The 26,294-nt window shown below is 34.4% G+C and overlaps 1 long non-coding RNA gene across 2 annotated transcripts; it reads right to left on the minus strand.

Annotated features, from left to right (window-relative positions):
* Nucleotides 1–1,116: 1,116 nt before the first annotated feature.
* Nucleotides 1,117–21,433, minus strand: LOC143083967 (uncharacterized). 2 transcript variants are annotated; one of them, XR_012980957.1, is made up of 4 exons: nucleotides 21,269–21,433; nucleotides 3,393–3,558; nucleotides 1,845–1,868; nucleotides 1,117–1,215 (listed from the first exon to the last, which is right to left on the minus strand). It is a non-coding gene; the product is annotated as an uncharacterized LOC143083967 (long non-coding RNA). The 2 variants fall into 2 exon arrangements; XR_012980956.1 differs by having other exon boundaries at nucleotides 1,129–1,215; nucleotides 3,410–3,558; nucleotides 21,269–21,427.
* Nucleotides 21,434–26,294: the final 4,861 nt, after the last annotated feature.

Genomic DNA, 26,294 nt, shown 5'->3' on the forward strand with positions numbered 1-26,294 from the left:
CAGTACAAGAGTGGTAAATTAATGTTGTATGATCAGGTGTCACATGTCATGTTCAGTAGAGGAGTAGTAAATGTATGTTATATGATCAGGTGTCACATGTCATGTTCAGTACAGGAGTGGTAAATAAATGTTGTATGATCAGGTGTCACATGTCATGTTCACTACAGAAGTGGTCAATGAAAGATGTATGATCAGGTGTCACATGTCATGTTCAGTACAGGAGTGGTAAATGAATGATGTATAATCAGGTGTCACATGTCATATTCTCTACATGAGTAGTAAATGAATGTTGTAAGATCAGGTGTCACATGTCATGTTCACTACAGAAGTGGTCAATGAAAGATGTATGATCAGGTGTCACATGTCATATTCACTACAGGAGTGTTTTATTATCAGGTGTCACATGTCATATTCACTACAGGAGTGTTTTATTATCAGGTGTCACATGTCATATTCAGTACAGGAGTGTTTTATTATCAGGTGTCACATGTCATATTCACTACAGGAGTGTTTTATTATCAGGTGTCACATGTCATATTCACTACAGGAGTGTTTTATTATCAGGTGTCACATGTCATATTCACTACAGGAGTGTTTTATTATCAGGTGTCACATGTCATATTCACTACAGGAGTGTTTTATTATCAGGTGTCACACATACTTGTTTGTATAATATTTAAAATGACATGTTTCTGATGACCAGTAATTAACATCTGTTTCGATCGTCCATACGGAACTTTAACATATTTCACCTGATATTAATACAAAACAAACTTAAATGACCAGAGCGTGATCAAATGAATGGTTAGAACCAACATTCATTAAAGTGGTACCAAACACCTTGACTGAAATTAATTTGGCTCGTTTAGTTTTCATAAAATGTTGACAAAATATTGACCTTGACCCTTTGACAAAAATATAAAAACTTGAACTACACACTTTATCAGAAAAATTTCATTGGATATATATAGCAGTTTGACAAACACTAATTTTGATCATTGAGAAACTTAATATTTCCTTGATAGAACGTAATTAAAACGTTCAGCTGATTTTTACAGATTTATATATCATTGACCTTGTGTAAACTGTAAGCAAATATCTTTTAATTATTTCTACTTCACTTACATAACTACTTTTATATTCCAAATTAGCTCCATTCCCTAATGATAGTTCCACATCTTTAATGTTTCCCTTTTCAGCAGCTGTACAAAGTTTCTGTAAGTAAAACAAAACTTAAGCATTTCTCTCCTGCACATAATAATTAGGTATGATATATGAAATAATTCAAATTAAGTAAGTAAGTAAGTATATTGGTAATTATAGTGTCAGTTGTGTTACAATGTTACATTTTTATTTAACAAATTAACAAATAACTTTTTATAGTCTGATTTATTCTACTTATGATGTCCACTTTTACAGTTTACTTCTCAAATGCAGTGACAACAACTGAACAAGACAGTGTAATTGTTGTTTGTAATTTCAGAGTTTTTGGAGAAAACACAAAAACTTTTGACGCTGTATAATGTATCAGGTTTACTCCTTGAAATTTTGTCCATCACAATTCTTATAACTCTTGTCATTTTGATTTTCTTTTATTTTCCCTCTATGAATCTCCCTGACCATCATCCCTTACGGCCTCTATTATGACAAGACCTACCTATTGTATTTATTGTGAACTTGTTCTCGTCCTGAATATGCATGAAATATTTGCAACTGGACGTTAAGCAACCAACAATCAAGCAATCCCTCTATGAATACAATGAACTACACACATGTAGCTTTCTGTACAGTTTAAAGACAAAAATAGGTCACATGACTATCGAAATTTAAGAAGAAAATCTTACCTTATCCCAATCTTCCATTATATCCTGCAAAAAAAGAAAAAAACAAATTTTTAAATATATATATATTAGTTTATAATTCTAATATTTTAACCATTGATTTAGGTCATAATTTTTCTCCACTGTGTAAAGGTTAATGTATCCATCATCTGCAAAGAAGTAAAGGGTTGACAAGGCATACCGACATAAGTTTACTAAAGACAGTTGATTTTATTATCTCCCCTTTAACATGTTAACTTTAGTTTACCATAAACAATATCTGTCCAGTTGTTACAACAACAAGGTACATGGACATATAGACAGTATATTGAAGTAAGTTGATTTGATTATCTCCCCTTTAACATGTTAGACCACCAGACACAATATCTGTCCAGCTGTTTCACTGACAAAGTACATGGACATATAGACAGTATATTGAAGTAAGTTAATTTGATTATCTCCCCTTTAACATGTTTAGACCACCAGACACAATATCCAGGGGCGGATCCAGCCATTTAAAAAAGGGGGGGTTCCCAACCCAGAGTAAAGGGGGGGTTCCAGCTATATGCTCCCATTCAAATGCATTGATCGGCCAAAAAAAAGGGGGGGTTCCAACCCCCGGAACCCCCCCTCTGGATCCGCGCCTGATATCTGTCCAGCTGTTACACTGACAAGGTACATGGTCAAAAGGACAGTATATAGAAGTAAATTAATTTGATTATCTCCCCTTTAACATGTTAGACCATCAAAAACATATCTGTCCAGCTGTTGCACTGACAAGGCACATGGACATACAGACAGTATATTGAAGTAAGTTGATTTGATTATCTCCCCTTGAACATGTTAGACCACCAGAAACAATATCTGTCCAACTGTTACACAGACAAGGCACATGGTCAAATGGACAGTATATATATGTATTATAGAAATGATAATGTATGTATTATAGAAATGATTTAATTTTGGATGTAACGCGTCTTCTGATTGGCTGATGTTATTTTGTTATGAGCCCATATACATAATTTAGTCATGTGACCGTGACGTCATCAACGTTTTTTCATGGTTTTCTACGGCTTAAAATTGAATTTAGAATTAAATTATAAGAAATGTCTGTGATATTTTTTCTGTGTATTTGAAATAACATAAAAAATGTGGTGTACACTGTTAAATAACCCGCTACGCACGTTATTCAGTGTGCACCAAATTTTTAATGTTAAATTTCTTCATGGACAGAAAAAATATTACAGTAATTCCTTAATAAAATTAATTTGATTATCTCCCCTCTAACATGTTAGACCAGAAACAATATCTGTCTAGCTGTAAGTCACTGACAAGGCACACAGACAGTAAATGGACAGTATATTGATGAAAGTTAATTTGATTATCTCCCCTTTAGCAAGTTTGATCACCGGAAATAATGTCTGTTTATCTGTTGCAATGACAATGTTTTTATTCTTTGGCTCATGCCATCAAAGCTAATAAGATTTTATATATTACTTATAAAAAGACTTGATGTAGTGAATGTTCAAAAAGAGACACTTACACCTATACATCAGAAATATATATATATACCGAGTATGATTAAATACCCAAAGTCCCAAACAGAAGTCTGTTGGTTCTAGTCCTGAAACTGTTAACAACTACAAATTATCCTTCATAAAACTCCATTTCTAACTTCAGCTTATTTCAAAGGGTGTCATCATGGCGTTAATACCAGCTGCCACAGGTCAATAACAATCTGCAAATAAACGTTAACATCAAATTTAAATCATGTAAAAATAATAGATATGGTCATATGATACTGGATAAGCCAATCAAATTAAATCAGTTTTTGTATTACGTTTTTCGTATCTTACTCCTTGCAGTGTGATAAGATATATCTCTTAAATAGATAACACTGGTCACAACTATAAGAAAATCATTTTTATTTGATATTTCTTCTATTCCTTATAATGTTGAGCGATTGGTTGAAAAAATGATAATGCTACGGATTGCACATATTATTCAGCAAATTAAATTCTTATAAATGATAATCAGCACTGTTGTTGTATGGGAATTGTAATCAGGTACTTAAGGAACAAATATCATTTCTAGTTAATCCTGCATAATGACGATTACAGATGCTTGATGAACTTTAATAGAACTAGAATACAGGCGATCCCCCTCTATCTGGTAAATGACATCACAAAGGCACAAAATAAACTTTAATAGAACTAGAATACAGGCGATCCCCTTTATCTGGTAAATGAAATCACAAAGGCACAAAACGAACGTTAATAGAAATAGAATATATCTCCTTTAAATATCTGGTAAATGACATCACAAAGGCACAAAACAAACTTTAATAGAACTAGAATATAGGCGCTCTCCTTTAAATATCTGGTAAATGACATCACTAAGGCACAAAACAAACTTTAATAGAACAAGAATACAGGCGATCCCCTTAAAATATCTGGTAAATGACATCACAAAGGCACAAAACGAACTTTAATAGAACAAGAATACAGGCGATCCCCATATAATTGGTAAATGACATCACAAAGGCACAAAACGAACTTTAATAGAACTAGAATACAGGCGATCCCCCTCTATCTGGTAAATGACATCACAAAGGCACAAAACGAACTTTAATAGAACTAGAATACAGGCGATCCCCTTTATCTGGTAAATGACGTCACAAAGGCACAAAACGAACTTTAATAGAACTAGAATACTGGCGATCCCCTTAATCTGGTAAATGACATCAGAAAGGCACAAAACAAACTTTAATAGAACTACAGTCGAACCTTGTTGTGTCGAAATCGAAGGGACCGGACCAAAGTATTCGTCTCATCTGAGGTTCGACTCATCGAGGTCGAGTGTGTCGTCATAAATTTTGAATGCATGAAATACGGTATGAGATTTTAAACTAGATACAATGAACAGTGTGCCTTTTCCATTCACAGGGCTCGACATTAACGCTTGTCCGATTGTCCGGGACAAGTGCACACAGGTGTCGGGCAAGTAGATTCACCATACTACTTGTCCGATGGGACAAGTGAAAAATCAAGGTCAGATAAAAATAGATCAAATTCAAGACTTATACATTCCCAAAAATATGAATGATTGTTTTATTGATCATACTTAATGAAATAATTATTCATTTATTGAACCAGAGACATATAAAACTTGTATAATATGTCTCTGATTTGGGCCAAGTTCGGATGGAACTTCAGTTCTGACTAGAGTTCCATATGAACGGTAAATAATTTAGCAGAGTAAGGTCTCTAGATTACCGGAAGTACAAGGCCCCTACTCTGAATATGTGAACATTCAAATTTGATTGGATTGACGTCATAACATCCGGGATATCGAGTCGCTCTCTAGGAACCCAGCCACAACCCAGGGCTCCTCGAGTGTTAATGGCGGAAAAGATATATCCAATCATAGCAGGTGTTATATATATATAACCATGTAAATCCAATCTGCTCTAGATATCCATCCGAACTTGGCCTTGGAGTATTGAACATGCTGGCAGCCATTGACCAGGGGGATATAAGTAAGGGGAAAGAAACCAATGTTAATGTATCTTCTTAGTATAAGCTTCCTTGAATTAGGAGCACCTCCATATGGAGTTTTACCTAAACTTTAAAATATTAAATTAAAGTATGTTTCATTTGATTTTGCTTTTATGCATAACAATACATTAAAAGAGGTTTTATTTGATAAGATCTATGACATGTGATATAAAAATTTAAGATGAAAAAAAATCAATCTTAAAAGGCAGATTTTTTAGTGAAATGTGTATGTACTTCATGATCATATATCAATGTACATGTATATACAAATCAAAATAAATTGTAAAAGCTTGTTTTGACATCATCAATAAATTAAAAAGGTTTACTCATATACATGTTCAAGGTGGCCAGGTGTATTTACATCCTTGGTTTAACCCATACCACTACTAAAGAATGAATAGGTCCATAGGGGAACGTAGTGGTTTGGGAAGAAATGATGATTTAATGATTGACAAATGATAGTGACATTGAGTCAGAGAACACAGTCTTGCAAAAAAACTTTCATTCTGAAATAATGAAATGTATTTTGATGCGGTATTCATATAACATTACAAAATGCTCCAATTATTAGGTACAATCAAAGCCCAAGTGTTATTATTGCATAAATCATCAATATGTTAGATTTTCAATTATGAATTCGGACAAGTGAGTTAAGAGTTCGGACAAACTGATTTTCTTGCCACTTGTCCGAAGGGACAAGTAAGAAAAAATGTTAATGTAGAGGCCTGCATTCAATCTCCGATTTTGATCCTTCGTAATAATTAAAAACACAAGTATAGATACAAATCATGCACAAATAAAATCAATAGTCTATACACAAATATTTCAAAGGTCAGTCAAAATGTTCTTGTCATTTTTTTTCCAATTGAAATGTTTGATATTCAATAATTCTAAACATACGTCTTTGTCAATGACCAAAAAATCTGAAACTGGTGACCACTAGTCTTAAAGGTAACCATTAAAGACAAGAGTGCACACACTGAAATGTCTCGCCTTCTTTACTAATCATTGATATTATGTTGATACTCCTAAATATAAAGCTTTATTACGACTGTCACATAAACTTAACATGAACCATATGCCAGGCAGACATGTACAGCTAACAATGCTTCCATACAACAAATTTGGCTGACATATTGCTTATAGTTTATAGTTTAACACAAAAACTTAACACTGAGCAATGAACCGTGAAAACCAGGTCAAGGTCAAATAAAACCTGCACGACTGACATATAGATCATAATATATACTCCTAAATATAAAGCTTTATTACGACTGTCACATAAACTTAACCTGAACCATGAAAATGAGGTCATTGGTCAAGGTCAGTTGAACCATGATATGCCAGGCAGACATGTACAGCTAACAATGCTTCCATTCAACAAATATAGTTGACCTATTGCTTATAGCATGTATAGTTTATATTAAGAAAAAAGACCAAAAGTTAAACACAAAAACTTAACACTGAGCATTGAACCGTGAAAACCAGGTCAAGGTCAAATAAAACCTGCACCACTGACATATAGATCATAAAATACATTGTATTTCCATACACCAAATATAGTTGACCTATGACATATAGTATTAGATAAAGACCAAAACTCAAAAACTTAACTTTGACCACTGAACCATGAAAATGAGGTCAAGGTCAGATGACATCTATCCACTAGATATGTACACCTTACAGTCATTCCACACAACAACAATGAACAAAATATATAGTAAACCTATTGCATAAAGTATGAGAAAAACAGACGAAAACACAAAAACTTAACTATAACCACTGAACCATGAAAATGAGGTTAAGATCAGATGACATCTGCCCGCTAGACATGTACACCTTACAATCATTCCATACAACAAATATAGTAAACCTATTGCATAAAGTATGAGAAAAACAGACCAAAACACAAAAACTTAACTATAACCACTGAACCATGAAAATGAGGTCGAGGTCAGATGACACCTGCCAGTTGGACATGTACACCTTACAGTCCTTCCATACACCAAATATACTAGACCTATTGCTTATAGTATCTGAGATATGGACGACCACCAAAACTTAACCTTGTTCACTGATCCATGAAATGAGGTCGAGGTCAAGTGAAAACTGTCTGCCGGGCATGAGGACCTTGCAAGGTACGTACATACTACATTGTAAATATAGTTATCCTATTACTTACAGTAAGAGAGAATTTATCATTACAAAAAATCTGAACTTTTTTTTCAAGTGGTCACTGAACCATGAAAATGAGGTCAAGGACAATGGACATGTGACTGACGGAAACTTCGTAACATGAGGCATCTATATACAAAATATGAAGCATCCAGGTTTTCCACCTTCTAAAATATATAGCTTTTAAGAAGTGAGCTAACACCGCCGCCGCCGTAGCTACCGCCGTCGCCGTAGCTACCGCCGTCGCCGCCAGATCACTATCCTTATGTCGAGCTAAAATTAACTCTTTCTGCAACAAAAGTTGCAGGCTCGACAAAAATGAGGTCAAGATTAGATGACATCTGCCCGCTAGACATGTACACCTTACAATCATTCCATACACAAATATACTAGACCTATTGCTTATAGTATCTGAGATATGGACTTGACCACCAAAACTTAACCTTGTTCACTGATCCATGAAATGAGGTCGAGGTCAAGTGAAAACTGTCTGCCGGGCATGAGGACCTTGCAAGGTACGCACATACTAAATATAGTTATCCTATTACTTACAGTAAGAGAGAATTTAACATTACAAACCACATGCTCCGCAGGGCGCAGCTTTATACGACCGCAGAGGTTGAACCCTGAACGGTTGGGTCAAGTATGGACACAACATTCAAGCTGGATTCAGCTCTAAATTTGGATTGTGATTAAATAGTTGACACAGCATAGGTTTCTGACACAGAATGAATGTGGTCTAATGAACTTAAAATACTTTTTTTTCCTTTGAGCAATTCACTATGCTGTTGAATATTAATACTCTCAAAAAAATGTTTGAAGAAATTTTCTTTTTATTTATGAAATCTGAAATGAGAAAAATTTAAACCCCCCCCCCCCCCCCCATTTTTTTTCACATCCCCCTTTCCCTTTTTCCAAAACTGATCTCAATTCAAATTTCTAATGGAGTTTGCAACAATAACTACTCATTTAAATACATCATAAAATATTAAAATGTAACAAAAGGTGCTTGTTAGGCCTAAAAAAAAAAGATATGTGTTTCCGGTAACATCATTTTGAAAAATAGGGTCGGTAGGTCGGAATTCTTTTTTTTTTTTTTTTTTTTTTTTTTTTGACATCGTAAATGAAATCCGGAAAATTATCATGGTTTTTCCAAGTCCGGATCCGTAATTAGTTTCAAAAACCGGAAGTGTGCCATTTGCAATGTTTTTGAAGCACCTGCTGTGCAAATTTCTTGGATTTTAACCTATTTGGAATACCTTTTGACATTAATAAAATGTTTTACTGGCTTTCTATGCAAGTAGAAGCAAGAGAGAAAAAATATTATGTCATCTATCAGAAGCCTGTGTCAAAAACGGGGTCGGTTGATAAAATTTTTTTTTTTTTTTTTTGAAGATCCAATAAAAAAGTTAGGGTCGGGGCTAAAAAACAGGGTCGGTCGGGTTACTGGAAACATCGATCTTTTTTTTTTCGGCCTTATCACTGAATGGTAAAGATTGTTTTAATTTATCAGTTGGTAGTAAAAGTGAATATACATTGTATATTGTATAAAACAATGATTTAAGTTGATTCAACTACTTTTCTGGACAAAGAAAGATAACTCCAATCAATTGAAAATTTCTTGCTATTGCACAATATTGTGCAATTAGATATTTATTGCTATTGCGCAATACTGTGCAATTGAAAATATTTGCTATTGCACAATACTGTGCAATTGAAGATTTCTTGCTATTGCGCAATACTGTGCAATTGAAAATTTCTTGCTATTGCACATGTTGCACAATACTGTGCAATTGAAGATTTCTTGCTATTGCTGAATACTGTGCAATTGAAGATTTCTTGCTATTGCTGAATACTGTGCAATTGAAAATTTCTTGCTATTGCACAATACTTAATATAATAATTTTGGATCCTGATTTGAACCAACTTGAAAACTGCACCCATAATCAAAAATTTAAGTACATGTTTAGATTCAGCATATCAAAAAAGCTCAAGAATTCAATTTTAGTTAAAATCAAACTTAGTTTAATTTTGGACTCTTTGGACTTTAATGTAGACCAATTTGAAAACGGGACTAAAAATTAAGAATCTACATACACAGTAAGATTTGGCATATCAAAGAATCCCAATTATTCAATTTTTGATGAAATCAAACAAAGTTTAATTTGGACCCGATTAGGACCAACTTGAAAACTGGGCCAATAATCAAAAATCTAAGTACATTTTTAGATTCAGCATATCAAAGAACCCCAAGGATTCAATTTTTGTCAAAATCAAACTAAGTTTAATTTTGGACCCTTTGGACCTTAATGTAGACCAATTTGAAAACGGGACCAAAAATTAAGAATCTACATACACAGTTAGATTCGGCATATTAAAGAACCCCAATTATTCAATTTTTGATGAAATCAAACTAAGTTCAATTTTGGACCCTTTGGGGCCCTTATTCCTAAACTGTTGGGACCAAAACTCCGAAAATCAAACCCAACCTTCCTTTAGTGGTCATAAACCTTGTGTTTAAATTTCATAGATTTCTATTTACTTAAACTAAAGTTATGGTGCGAAAACCAAGAATAATGCTTACTTGGGCCCCTTTTTGGTCCCTAATTCCTAAACTGTTAGAGCCAAAACTCCCAAAATCAATCCCAACCTTCCTTTTGTGGTCATAAACCTTGTGTCAAAATTTCATAGATTTCTATTTACTTAAACTTAAGTTATTGTGCGAAAACCAAGAAAATGCTTATTTGGGCCCTTTTTGGCCCCTAATTCCTAAAATGTTGGGATCAAAACTCCCAAAATCAATCCCAACCTTTTGTGGTCATAAACCTTGTGTTAAAATTTCATAGATTTTTATTCACTTTTACTAAAGTGCGAAAACTAAAAGTATTCGGACGACGACGATGACGCAGACGACGACGCCAACATGATAGCAATATACGACGAAAAATTAAAATTTTTTGTGGTCGTATAAAAATCTGAACTTTTTTTCAAGTGGTCACTGAACCATGACAATGAGGTCAAGGACAATGGACATGTGACTGACAGAAACTTCGTAACATGAGGCATCTACATGTATATACAAAATATGAAGCATCCAGGTCTTCCACCTTCTAATATATTTAGCTTTTAAGAAGTGAGCTAACACCGCAGCCTCCGCCGCCTCCGGATCACTATCCCTATGTCGAGATTTCTGCAACAAAAGTTGCAGGCTCGAAAACAAATAGACAGTTTTTAAACACAATTTATTTAACAAAAAATGTTTAATAAAAATATTAAATATTTCTTCAAAAAGCTGCTTGTACATTTGTAATTATATAAATGCTTCCAGTGTTAGTCTAATGATGGCTATTTTTCATAATTTAAACCATTTTTGAACCAAAATATTAAAAGAGTTTTTTCCTGAGGTGTCCCGTGATACTCATGATACTCATTTTTGACTTCATGTGAAACACAAAATGCACATCTGATTATGGCTAGGCCGTAAGGAACATTCAGTGAAAGTTAAGAAGTATTACGCCCAGTAGTTTCAGAGGAGAGGTTTTTTAAATGTTAGCAAACATTGGTGGCCTTTGCATTGGCTATTATCTGCTCTTTGGTCCGGTTGTTGTCTCTGTGACATATTCCCCATTTCCATTCTCAATTTTCATGATTTTATGATGAACGAATAGTGTAAAATTGTCTATAAGAGGCATTAACTTCTTGAGGGGTCAATTGACAATTTTGGTCATATAACTTTTTTGTAGATCTTACATTGCTGAACATTTTTATATTTATCTTCAATAATATTCAAGATTAAAGATTATAGCCAAAAACTGCAAAATTTACTTAAAATTACAAATTTAGTGACAGCAACAGTGGCAGATCAGGGGGTGGGGGGATTGGATTTAATTTGAAAACGAGTGCATGGACCTTTATTTTTAAAACGACATTTTGTTTCATTTTGCACGGAGATTATAAGGACCAAATTTTATAAAACTGTAAATAGTGCAATTTTATTAATTTTGATAAATATACATTTGTACAGCAAAAATGACGTTTTTTTCTCAATTCATGACCATTTGATAAATATGAGTTATTTCTGAAAAAAAAATCCATATATATTTTCTTAGGATACTTATAAAATACAGAAATTACAAATTATTTAACATGTTTAACAAAAAACAATTTGTGTTTATCTTTTAAAAAAAAAAGTTATGACTTTATTTCGAAAGGAAAAATACCGCCACAAATCCGAATTTTAAGCAAATATACAAAATTTTTATCTCATTTTACTCAAAAAGTAGCACATGAAGGTATATTTTTTATTACATATTTGATTTAATCAGGCAGAAAATAGCCTATATGGAAATTTCATCGAACTGTAAATACGGGATCAAAACTATCGTATATGCCCTTAATATGCATGATCGAACCCCTTGATGCAAAACTGTAATTGTACATACATCATGTACATGTACATTGTATATGAATATATGCAAACTTAGGCTTCATGTTTTTTGAACATATGAACTCAAAATAATATAAGAATACTACGTTTTTTTTAACCCCAATTCAATCATGTGATAACTTATAAGAATACTACTTTGCTTTATACTCCAATCATGTGATAAGAATACTACGTTGATTTATACCCCAATCATGTGATAAGAATACTACGTTGTTTTACACCCCAATCATGTGATAAGAATACTACGTTGTTTTATACCCCAATCATGTGATAAGAATACTACGTTGTTTTATACCCCAATCATGTGATAAGAATACTACGTTGTTTTATACCCCAACCATGTGATAAGAATACTACGTTGTTTTATACCCCAATCATGTGATAAGAATACTACGTTGTTTTATACCCCAACCATGTGATAAGAATACTACGTTGTTTTATACCCCAATCATGTGATAAGAATACTACGTTGTTTTATACCCCAATCATGTGATAAGAATACTACGTTGTTTTATACCCCAATCATCTGATAAGAATACTACGTTGTTTTATACAAAATGTACCCCAACCATGTGATAAGAATACTACGTTGTTTTATACCCCAATCATGTGATAAGAATACTTCGTTGTTGTATACCCGAATCATGTGATATTGGTCAATGCGGTCAAATAATTTTGTTGTACAAGTCAGCATGAGGTATCAAAACTACTGAAATTTTGTTATGTATCAATATTTTGAATAAAAGGAGGACATGCTGGCACCCTAAATTCATGCGAACAAAAATTTTTTGTTATTGTATTGCAATATTGCTGTCCATTGTATTGTATTGAATCTAACACAAAAATATGGCTGATTTACTATGCATGTATACATGGCACATAGATTAACAAATTAAAGTGCACATATGGTCAGTTTTGGTCAATGCGGTCAAATCATTTTGTTGTTCAAGTCAACATGAGGTATCAAAACTACTGAAATTGGATAATGAAAAACATTCAGGGGATACACCAGAGAGTGAGGAGAACTTGCTTCTTGCAAGACACTTTCCGTGAAAACAATTAGATATATGAAAACAACATTTTGTTGGGTTACACTAAAGACCTGAAAGTGGACCTGAAAAGACCTGAAAATATACGACTAAAATTATTCAAATTGCAATCTAACTTTTTTATTATGGGATGGAATTTCTTCAAGTTGGGATTTTATTAATTGTAAATGTCCATATTTCAGTAAAATTGAAATGTTTTAAATTAAAAACAAATGTTTGATGCCAAAAGTTGGACCTGAAGGGAGAAAGAAGGGACCTGAAAATCTATGGTTGGATATTTTTCAACTTTTGATTTTGTGAAACAAAAAGTTCAGTATAATGATAAAATAAAAATAAAATTATATGAAAAATATCGTTGGGGTGCGCAATTGATGCATTTGGAAAACAAGATTTGGCGCAAATGATACCCCTGGAAAAAAAAACAGTAATTGGCGCAAAAGGACTGCTGCCATTATGTTCGTGTAACAAGATATAGTGATAATCCACTTAAAAGATTAAAGTGAAAAGTTTATTTAGACTAATGATCCAATTACTGTCTAGTCTACAAAAGGTGTGAATTACAACCGGCACACGTTCGTGTAATTAAACATGGGCCAATGTGGGCTAGGATGAAATTTGAAAAAAAGGCAGGACAGGATTTTGAGTAAAAAAAAAAGGCAGGATGAGTAACTTGGCAAAAAAAAAAAGGCAGGATGACAATTGTTGTAAAAAAGTCAGGATAAGCTAAGAAAAAAAAGGCAGGACCGAATAGACTGAAAAATAAAAAGGCAGGACACAATTTTTCATCCTAGCCCCCCCATAAAAATCAAATGGTAGCTCCCTTATGGGGAGGCAACACTATTATTTTCATTTTATAAATAAAAAAGTGTAAGACCTGCTTTAATATATTTTAATGCAGTTTAAGCAAGTTAATTGAATTAGTTTGAATAATTTCAACGGGCAATCTTTTTTTTTCTTTATGATGTCAGACCAAGATTCATCATCAACAAGGTATTTTGTATCCAAATATGTTCTTGTATAAATATAGAGTCATTCGTTCTCTTCAATAGACTGACTTTTGTCTAAAGTAAAAACAAATAGTATTCTGTTACACCGTTCCGTAATTTATATAGTTCGTTTGATTATATTCTTAATCTATTTATGTGTTCCAACCTAGGAGGATTATTCATCTTTAACGTTAAAACATCGTACCGTCGCTACCTTTCCCTCTCTCAAACTGAACATTGCAAGGTCATACCAGTTCTGGAGAACTTTTCAAAGACAAACGTCATCTAGGACACAATTCGTGGCTAACCACAGAGTGAGTTAACTTTACAACATTGTTTTTGAAGCCTTCAAATTGCCTTTCGTATGATTGAACCTTTTCTCCGTGAAATACCTGGAATTTATCTGTCCTTGAAAGTACAACATTTTCTCGCATTCAACGGACTGTGCTTTCAATTACCTTTGACATTTCGTTATAATAACATTAATTGAACACATTGTAAAATTGTATTTTATTTGTTTTTCAGCTTTTTACCATATGTCAGATTGGTTTATAATTAAAGTATCAGCACCTGATAGTCTTTTCTCCTTGAGCCCAATCGTCGGTTATACTTAATGGTCAGGCCATTACAGTAAAAAGTCTACAACTTGCCTGTTGTGTCTCACAGATAACGCCATTCCACGTTAGTTATACAGCTACATAACAACCTACCTGTTGAGCCCTGCATGTACGCGTCATCCCTTGACGTACAGTAAATTGACAACAACTTGTCTACACATCTCCTGAACAGGAAATACAACGGAGCATCGTTCGTAGCTGTTACCTTGACACTACGCAACACAGCTTGTGCGTACTCGGCAGCAACCCAACAACGTTGAGTCAACATGGATCCAAGTCATGTGGAACAACAAGAAGAGATACATGCCCCAGAGGGAAATGTCCCAGATCTAGAACTCTTACAAAATCCGTCTAATACCACACATTTAGATGAAAATCCCGAGACTAAGCGAGTACGGGATCTCACCGAAAAAGGTAAAGGAGCCTACACAGAAAAACGTAACAAGTTCTGTGAGGAATTAGAGGTCCTTTGGTCAGATATAACGACCCAGTTATTGGAAATCACCACACCTCCCAATGAACTTCAGCAAGTCTTAACAGCCCAGGACAATCCTGTAAAAGCCTGTACAAATTATCGTAGGCTCACAGACGAATATCTGGACTTTCTAAAAAGGACCAGAACGTTGGACAGTCAAAAAGACATAGACGCATGTAACCTTACATTGGATCTCCGTCTGTCCAAAGTGGAACTGGCTATGGACTCTTTACACGAGCATCGCCTTGCCCTCACTAAGGCTAAATCAACTAAAACAAGGACCTCAGGGTCAAAAGGTAAGAAAACCTCACGCAGTGGTAGCTCTAACGTGTCAGACATGTCAAGCCTAGCACGGAGAAAGCGTGCCAAGGCAGAGGCTGCCAAGTCTAAAATAGCCTTTGTAGAAAAACATGCCCTTATCCTACAACAGGAAGCAATGTTAGAGGAACAAGCCCTGTCCAGACAAATTGAAATGGAACAAGAAGTCGCTCAACGTAAGGCTAAAATGCAACAAGAAGCCGCACGAGTAAGCCGGGAAAAGGTCGAGCTTAAAGCCAAATTTAACCTTCTTGAAGCACAGAGAGAAGCTGCAGCCGCAGAAGCCGAGGCTCGTATCCTGGAATACGATGATAGCCAAGCGTTTAGCGATCTCCCTAACGAAAAGGAAGACCCGCTCCAGCGTGTGCAAGATTTTGTCAATAAACTTCCTGTATCAACTGTTGTAAAGGAAGTAACAGGTCCTCAAAAGAAAAAGCAATTTCCTGTTAAAATTGAGCTGAGCCACGAAGCACCAGCGTTCGTGCCATCTGTGGCACGGAACTTGCCATCACAAACACCTAAGGTCTTGCCTACACGTGCTAAGTCACCAGATGTTAATGCATTCCCAGATCTGGGAACAATAACTAACATAAGAAAACAGGGCGTTTCAGAAAAGATCCCTGTCTTACACCAAAATCAAGGCGTCATAGAAGAGATCCCTGTTTCACACCCAAAACAAGGCGTAATAGAAGAGAACCCTGTAGTATACCAGCAACAAATCAATCCCACGTCGGAGATAACTAGATTTCTTTTACGCAAAGACCTATTATTCTCCAGGCTAACAAATTTTAATGACCAGGCAGAATCCTTCCATACATGGAAATCTAGCTTCAAAAACGTCATAGACGAATTACAAGTTTCTGACTCGGAACAAATAGACCTACTGATAAAGTGGCTAGGGCCAGAGTCTGGTAAACATGCCATGAGTATTAGGGCATCAAATGCCAACAACCCTACTAGAGGCTTACAGAGGTTATGGCAAAGACTGGATGAGCGATATGGTGCTCCAGAAATGTTGGAAGCCTCTATCACGAGTAAACTCGTCAATTTTCCTACCTTGACGAACAAAGATAACGCACGTCTTTATGACTTGTCTGATATTCTATCAGAAATCGAATATCACAAGGAAAATCCCAAGCTGGGATGTTTGCTTGCTTATTTCGATTCTTCGTCCGGTATAAATCCTATTGTGGAAAAACTACCATACGGACTCCAAGAAAAGTGGATAACAAGGGCTTCAAGATACAAGTCCAAATATGAAGTTGCCTTTCCGCCATTCACAGAATTCTCTGCCTTCATCAGGGAAATGAGCAAAATTAAGAACGATCCTGGGTTCATCTTTGGATCAAAAGTAACACCAAATACAAAAGACTATACGCCAAGGTTCACACCTCAGACGTACTCTAAAGTCAACGTCCATAAGACGGCTGTTGAACAGCAAACTGAAGACAGCAGTCAACAACAAAATCTGTGTATCCTACATAAGACAAAGCATACCTTGAATGAATGCCGAGCATTCCGAGCCAAACCAATCGAGGAACGCAAGGAACTGTTAAGACAAAACAATGTGTGCTACAAGTGTTGTGAGTCAACCACACACAGAAGTCGGGACTGCAACGCAAGTATCAGTTGTAACGAGTGTGGAAGTGAACGACACACCACAGCACTTCACATCACTAGACCACAACAATCTGAAAGTTCCCAGTTTAGCTCACCCAGACAAGCCTACGGCGGGGAGCAGACAGAGTCAGCTGAAACAAAGTTAACCTCTGTAAGTTCGATCTGCACAGAGATCTACAAAGATCATAAGAGCGAGAAATCTTATGCCAAGATATTACCTGTGGACGTGTACCACAAGGACAAGACAAACAAAATTATCAGGATGCACGCCATTATTGACGACCAAAGCAACCGGTCTCTTGCCTCGCCTGAATTCTTCAGTCTGTTTAACGTTCGGGAGAAACCTGAAAACTACTCTCTTACGACATGCTCCGGCAGAGTAGCTACTTCCGGGAAAAGAGGAAAAGATTTCGTCATAAAATCTGTACATAGTGACGTACAATTTGATCTGCCTACATTAATTGAATGTAAAAATATTCCCAATCATCGAGACGAAATTCCTACTCCTGAAGTTGCAATGCATCATCCTCATCTGAAAGAACTCAGAGGAAGCATTCCACCAATAGAGGAACGTTGTCAAATTCTTCTCCTTATTGGAAGGGACCTTATAGAGGCACACCACGTCCTTGAACAACGCCTAGGACCATCCCGAACTCCATTTGCCCAAAAGTTGAGACTTGGTTGGGTCATAATTGGAAATACATACATTGACAAGCAAACTTCTCCTATTCAAGTCAACACAAAGATAACTAACGTTTCAATCACGGAATCAGAACAACGTCTTGCCTCAAGACCGGAAATAGCCGTCAAGGACAAGAATCCAATTGTTGTTCAGTATAACGACACAAACCTTCATTCGAATGCCAAGGTCGCTAAATCGCATTCAATGCAATCCCTTGAATGTACAGGACCTAGTACCAAGCCTGGTAAACGCACAAATTCATCTAAAGGGACATCACTCGCGTCACTAAAAGCAAGATCTGTGACTTCTATAGAAAAATCTATAGATAAAGAAAGTTTCAATCCGAAATCAACAGAACCTAAAGTTCATGGAGAGGAAATCAATAGCATTTACAAACCTATTCCGAAAGAAGGGCCTCTTGCCAATCTCAATCTGCCATTGCATGAGCAACGTCTACTACGAGGAGGAAGCAGTATTGTCAAATCTGACTTGAATATAAGTGAAAAGGAACCAGTAGTCTTATCTGGACATCGTCACAGAGTAACACCTTTTCTTGGACATTACTACGACAAAATCAAACATAGAGGACGCCACTCTACAGATAGAGCGACTAGATCTGCAGGATTGGACGTTATGACGAAACGCCTAATTTCGTCTGATACTCACAAAGATGTGTCATATCGCCAAATCGGAAGACAACCAACTACTAACTCTTGTTATACTTCGATCTATCTTCGATCGTCATCGCCGTCTAACTACGTTGGAGAAAACAGTTCCCATTATCGATACAGCAGTAATAGAACATTCTACAGAACACAACAATGTCGTCCGAGACACCCTTCTTCTAAAGGACAAAAAACTGTGCCTACCCAGTTTCACGTGGAACGTACTTATTAGGAACCTTTATAGTGAAAAATCGTTAAGATCTGATATTTCTCACACGAAATAGTGGACATTTCACCTGTATATATTCAATTTATATTGGGATTAATTCATTTGTGTAAATCTTGTATACATATTCGAAAAATTTATGGAAAAGTGATATCAGATAGACATCAGACGGGGAGTATTCTGTTACACCGTTCCGTAATTTATATAGTTCGTTTGATTATATTCTTAATCTATTTATGTGTTCCAACCTAGGAGGATAATTCATCTTTAACGTTAAAACATCGTACCGTCGCTACCTTTCCCTCTCTCAAACTGAACATTGCAAGGTCATACCAGTTCTGGAGAACTTTTCAAAGACAAACGTCATCTAGGACACAATTCGTGGCTAACCACAGAGTGAGTTAACTTTACAACATTGTTTTTGAAGCCTTCAAATTGCCTTTCGTATGATTGAACCTTTTCTCCGTGAAATACCTGGAATTTATCTGTCCTTGAAAGTACAACATTTTCTCGCATTCAACGGACTGTGCTTTCAATTACCTTTGACATTTCGTTATAATAACATTAATTGAACACATTGTAAAATTGTATTTTATTTGTTTTTCAGCTTTTTACCATATGTCAGATTGGTTCATAATTAAAGTATCAGCACCTGATAGTCTTTTCTCCTTGAGCCCAATCGTCGGTTATACTTAATGGTCAGGCCATTACAAATAGAAAAAACAATGCGAGTTTAAATACATCTACCCCTATGATCCATTCATGTCTTTTATTTCCCCGACAAGGTCCAAATTTTGTAACTCATGCAACCATTATATTTTCGAAAAAATTATTTATCATTTTAATGACATATTATACCTTTTCTATAACAAAATTCATATTTCAAGGAGATTGATTGAAAACAGTTAAAGATCTTGAATAAATCTGACCGCAGTCTTTTCAAGCAATTTTTTTTTTTATGTTATTAAATTTTCCGTTTAGGTCCGAGTTTTCACACCCCAACGATATTTTTCTTATAATTTTATTTTTATTTTATCGACATTATACTGAGCTTTAAGTTTCACAAAATCTAAAGTTGAAAGATAACCATTGAATATTAAAAAAGTTATTGAAGTTAGAATTAGTCCGACCATAGATTTTCAGGTCCCTTCAGGTCTTTTCTTTTCTCCGTTTAACAGTCAGGGGACTTAATGAAATAAGTGATTTTTAAATCACTTATTTGAGTTACAAATTTGAAGTTTTGTCACAAATTGTGATTTTGTAGTTTTACCAAAATTTTAAACACATAGGTTTAAAAAATATCTTTTCATTAGTAAAATTGAAAAAAAAAAGATTTTTTTGCTTCTTTTAAGTATCAAGGTTTATGCCTTTGATGCTATTATTTAGCTGCAAATTCTATTTTAGTTGAAAAAATGCTATAATAATGGCTTTACATAATGAACTGATACTTTCTTCACAGATTTTTCCCAGCAATGGGAGTATTTTTCCTGTAAAGGTCAAGGTTCCATCTTTCAGATTATGTAATAAAATTCTACTGTTCGCGATAAAAATTTCACTGTTCGGGGGTGTTGAAATAAGTGGGGGTTATTTAAATAATGATACTTAAAGAAGTGATTTTTTGGAAGGAAATTGAGGTATGATACTTAAACAAGTGATTTTTATGTCATTATCCTAGATTCAGTACAAGGTCATCACCTGAAATGACCTGGTCATCCTAGACAACACAGATGTTAGTTCTGATAAGTTTAGAAACATAATTAGTCCCTGGATCATTAGTATTCTATATTTAAAGCTACAGTAAAATTAAATCACTTCTTCTAGTGATTATTTTGTACTACTTAAATAGGTGATTATTAAAGAAAGACAACTCTTACTTTCAACCATTATGGAAATAATGTTACTTGAATCAGTGATTTAGAAAATCACTCATTTAAGTAAGTCCCCTGACTGTTTAAGTCCAACTTTTGGCATCAAAAATTTGTTTTTTATTTAAAACATTTAAATTATAATGAAAAATGGACATTTACAATTAATAAAATTCCAACTTGAAGAAATTCAATCCAATAATAAAACAAGTTATGCAATTTGAATAATTTTAGTCGTATTCTTTCAGGTCTTTTCAGGTCCACTTTCAGGTCTTTAGTGTAACCCCATTTTGTTTCATTTTTTTTTTTTTTTTCATTTTTTACATGAGGCATTTGCCTCATTTGCCTCAATGTAGTACGGCCCTGCATACGTTGATAGTGGTTCTTCCCATGGATAGAAACAAGTGTTCAGACAAGCTTTTTATAAAAAAAAAATACTTGTTTACAAAAAAGTGGACAAACAGCAGCGCCGCCTAGTGTCTAAAAACTATTGAACAGTTCAATGTTTTACTGTCTTCTAACTTTCAAATTTAGTTTCACAAATATTTTTACCTTGAAGAAAATAATTACTCAGTTAAATGTTAAATGTTCAATTGAAATTATCTTCTCAGTCATTGTTCCGAACATTAATACAAAGAAGGAGAGATATGGAAACCAGGAAATATGTCAAACTGTGTTCAAACTCAAAAATATTTTTAAAATCACCTAAAATGAATGTGTCATTTCTTCACCCGAGTCAGATATAACAGAAATATTAAAAACTTACCCTTTAAAGCCATTGAAATGACGTCTTCTTGGTGAAAAAGAATTGTTTGCAGTCTGTCGATAGCAGTTTAAATTCCGAGAAGAGCAGGAAGTTTTTGTCAAAACGAGACACTGAATAACGGTATTAGGACAAGTCGGACCAAGAAAACTCGGACCAGTTTTAAAGAAACTCGGATTAGGTTGACAGACAAATCGGACCAGTTTGAAACACTGATTGGACCGATTTAAAGGCAATTCTTTTCAAAAACAACTAGGAGCAATGGAAAACACTGATTGGGTCCATTTAAGAACATTTCTGAGTGGTTGATTCAGGGGAGGGGGTACGCAGTGGCGGATCCAGCCATTTTAAAAAGGGGGAGGGTCCCAATCCAGAGTAAAGGGGGGGGGGGGGGGGTGTTCCAACTATATGCTCCCATTCAAATGCATTGATCGGCCAAAAAAAGGGGACCCCCTGGATCCGCCACTGGTACGTCACGGTAGTACGACCCGGCCCACCGTTTCATTGTTTCGATTCGTCTTTTAAATAAGTGTGATTTGTCTTAAAACTAATCCGAGTTATCTTAAAATGATTTTGACTAACTGTCAATGCTTTATACATAAATGTCTATATATAAATTATTATTATGAATTATTATATTATTATGTATTAATCAGTATTATAAAAAGATAAGTCAAACGGAACCATTGATTCACATGCCAATGAATATTGACTGATTGCTGCAATTCTATGGCAAGCCAAAGTGGACAAAAAGAGCTATTTTCTAATATTAAAAAATAATTTTTTAATATTACAAAATCATTTTCTAATATTAAAAAATAAGGTACTTTTTAATAATAGAAAATGCTTTTTTAATATTAAAAAATCATTTCTTAATATTAGAAAATGCTTTTTTAATATTAGAAAATCCTTTTTTAATATTAGAAAATCATTTTTTAATATTAGAAAACCATTTTTTAATATTAAAAAATCATTTTCTAATATTAGAAAATCATTTTTTAATATTAGAAAATCATTTTCTAATATTAAAAAATCATTTTTCAAAGCGTCTGAATGAAAAGTAATAGCGTTTTATGACGTCATTGAATATACATGTAGTACGCCAAGTGACGCCACTGTACTAAAGACGGTTTATACATGAGTATTTTGATTTGTCAACATGCGGCTAAAACTTGCATTTCCAAAGTTTAATTCTTTGATGTTGTCTCCACGGGCATTGAAACAATGCACACGATATTGGTGGATATTTCATTATTTGAACATCATGATACAACCTTGTGTTCATTTTTATTGGAATGCGAAACTATAAACAGAATGAAAGTAGAATGGAGTATCCAAGGATCAGTCCTAGGACCCCGGTTTCTTTGTGTTTATGTAACGATATGTTGGGGTTGCAACTAGCACATTTACATATATACAATCTATATGCTGAAGGTCCACACTAAACAGCGAGACTGTATGCGGATGATGCTGTTGTCTGCTTGACCACTTCCTCGGACAATCTCAGACAACGACTGCTATGCACGAACTACAAGAAGTCCTAGATAAACTGCCGAAATGGGAAAATGCCTGAGATATAATTTTAACGGTTCCAGCCAAATAAAAAAATAGAGGTCATCATTTACAAGAGATTGTAAAGATGGCCTTTAATGTCTTTCTTTGTACATTTACATACTCAGCTACATGTATTTGTTTTATAGTTGCTTTATAAGTATTGATCTCATTATAGACACTTGTTAATAATTTTTCCAGACATAGTAAATTGAATTTGAATTGAAATAACAATTTACTTCTCAATTTGTATTTCTTTTCAGATGTACAGGTAGTAAAACTCATTAATTTATTTCAACTCGCTCACTCCGACTCGCTGCGTAGCTTGCATATATGCTCAGATGCTCAAGCATCCACATCAATTTAACAATATACATTTTGTGTAATTGCATGTGTTCGCAGCAGAAACACAAGGTGTTATCTGAATATAACAAGGGCGATGATACGAAAATAGCGTCCAACCACATCCGAAGAAGTATCATGAGTATAGGTGGTCTTTCCTTTCAGATCATTTAGTTTATCCATCTTGTTTACACTGAATCAGTGTAAACAAGATGGATAGATTGCAGATAAGTCTTTTTTTGTAAAAAGTCTACGTCATAGCGCTAAGTTGGCTACCTCAAGCGTAGAGAGTGATGCTACGTAGACTTGCAGACATATTTGGTCGGTTATTGAGCCAAGCGGATCGATGACATAGCAACGTCACTAGTTAACAATTAAACCATCATATCCTGGTATCGTTTCCTGTGCATGACACGAAAGACGACGGGATAAAAACTATATTTGTAATGGAGTGTTTTTATTTTTGGGAAGTATAGGCTTTATTCATTGCTGAAGGCCGTACGGTGACCTAAAGTTGTTAATAAAATTGAGAATGGAAATGGGGAATGTATCAAAGAGACAACAACCCGACCAAAGAAAAAAAAACACAGCAGAAGGTCACCAGTTAAGGAAGCTACCATTTGATTTTTATGGGGGGGCTAGGATGAAAAAATTTGTCCTGCATTTTTTTTTTAGTTGTAATCTCTGTCCTGCCTTTTTATTTTTCACTCTATCCGGTCCTGCTTTTTTTTTTTAGTTTATCCTGACTTTTTTACATAAATTGTGATCCTGACTTTTTTTTTTGCAAGTGTCTCATCCTGACTTTTTTTTTACTCAAAACTCCTGTCCTGCCTATTTTTTTTCAAATTTCATCCTAGTTTGTTCTTATTTTTTTTTTAATCGAGAAAATATGAGCTTCATGATAAATACAGTGGGATTTCCATCATAATATATATTTTATATATTTCAATTTCCAAGGTGCATAGTTGATTTATGTATTTGATCAGGATTATTTTCGCAAATGTCAAAGACATTGCTGATGATATATAAGTTTCACAAAAATCGGTAAATAATTGATCACATGACATTTAGCGCTAATAAGACCAGACAAACCGACGTAAATTCCGAGAAAGTGGGGTCACTTCGATTCCTATATTCAGAAGTTTCATATACAGAAGTGCCGCTGTAATTGGTTTGTTTTTGAGATGTCAAATGAGACATCTTTCCAACAAAGACATAATTTAGTAAAGTAATATAAGCAGTCATAGGTGCAATCTGAAAAGTAAGCTATTAATGACCCTAAAATTACTTGTGTAAAACAATCCAAACAAAAAAAAACAACAACAAAAACCGGCTTAATTAAATATATAAAAGGACAAGAAATCTATCCCATTTTTTTTTATATAATTAAGTCCGTTAGTTTTCTCGTTTGAATAGTTGTACATTGTCATATAGGGGCCTTTTATAGTTGACTATGCGGTATGGGCTTTGCTCATTGTTGAAGGCCGTACGGTGATCTATAAATGTTGATTTCTGTGTCATTTTGGTCTTTTATGGACAGCTGTCTCATTAGTAATCATACCACACCTTCTTTTTTTTTAATTATAGATCCAACGCTGTAATTTTCACAAAACATATCGAATGATCCACCTTGTCGCACATACATATATATATATAAAATCATTACAGCTTATTTCCTAATGCATGTAGAGCAAAACTTTGGTTAGCTTGCTTGCTTTGTTTGTATATTGTACAAAATATAAAATATACAAGTTAAACTATGCCTACCTTCTGCTGTTGTTTTTTATTTGGTCGGGTTGTTGTCTCTTTGACACATTCCCCATTTCCATTCTCAATTTTACTATATATATATATTGTTTAAAGATGTCAATCTTTTTTTTCGAAGCTTGTATAAACAACTATACAAACAAAGCAAGCAAGCCAACCCAAAAGTTTTACTTTGCAGGTGTAAGAAATCAGCTTTAATGATTTTATTCAGTTTCGCAAATGTCCGAGCCCGTTAAAAAACAAACAAACTGAAACTACAGTTGCTGACTTCACTACCTTCAAAACAAAGGGAACAGTTTGGAAGTCCCATATACTGAAATGTGACCAAAAAATACTTAAAGATTTTGTTAACACTGCCATGTATGTAAATATTTCTTCGCCTTTTTTACGAACACAAAATTCAAGGATCCCACATTTGCCTTTAATTATCTATACTAACATTGCTGTACTCATGAATATCAGCACCGGCTGTTATCGACGGCTTACTTTACACTAGTAAGTTTGTATCATGGGTAATTGTGTTTTTCGCTGTTATTACGTTGCTGTCTGGTGGACAAATACATGAAATCTCTGTGCCATCATCAAAGTTAACATGTTAATGGCTATATATCGGGTAATTCAAATCCTTTTTTCTTCGCTTAGAAACAACTCTTCGTTAATCTGAGCATGGAAGTGATACTTTATATCACTAACTATAAATGAGGATACACAAAATGAAAAACTAAGCGAAATTGTGAATCCCGCATTGCACTAAAAAATGTGTTGTATTTCATTAAATAACACGTGTTCTTCGTTGATTGTAAACACGTAGTAGTCCATCATGCATTGTGACTCATTTAGTAGATTGGTCAAAAACCTAGGTAAAAATAAATTGCGTCACATGTAAATAAACAATTACATGTGCGAGAACATAAGTATGCTAATTTATGCATTTCCATATAAGGTAGTGGTCCCGACCTGTTAAAGAGAAACACAAATGAAAATACTTTAATACAGAAACAAATATTGTTGTATCATGAATGTGAAATTACAAATATAATCGCTTATTTAAGTAGAACATATGTATGAGGTACTTTTGTACATGTTATAACTTGTATTTTTGCATTATACAAGTTATAACATGTACAATATTTTTGTACATGTTATAACCTGTACAAAATCGCAACTTGTACACGACATATACATGGCTATTTTTAAATGATTGGTAGTTATTTGTTTGTATTATGTCCAGTGGCAAATGTTTCATGACTTTATTAAGGCGGCAACTTCAATGAAAATGGATGTACCACCAGAATGATATCGAACTTAGAATTTTCGAATTATTCTTAAATCACATTTTGTCCATTTTTATCGAAGTTTTAAACTTACA

Source organism: Mytilus galloprovincialis, chromosome 7 (assembly GCF_965363235.1).
Source record: "Mytilus galloprovincialis chromosome 7, xbMytGall1.hap1.1, whole genome shotgun sequence".
Classification (NCBI taxonomy): Eukaryota; Metazoa; Mollusca; class Bivalvia; order Mytilida; family Mytilidae; genus Mytilus; species Mytilus galloprovincialis.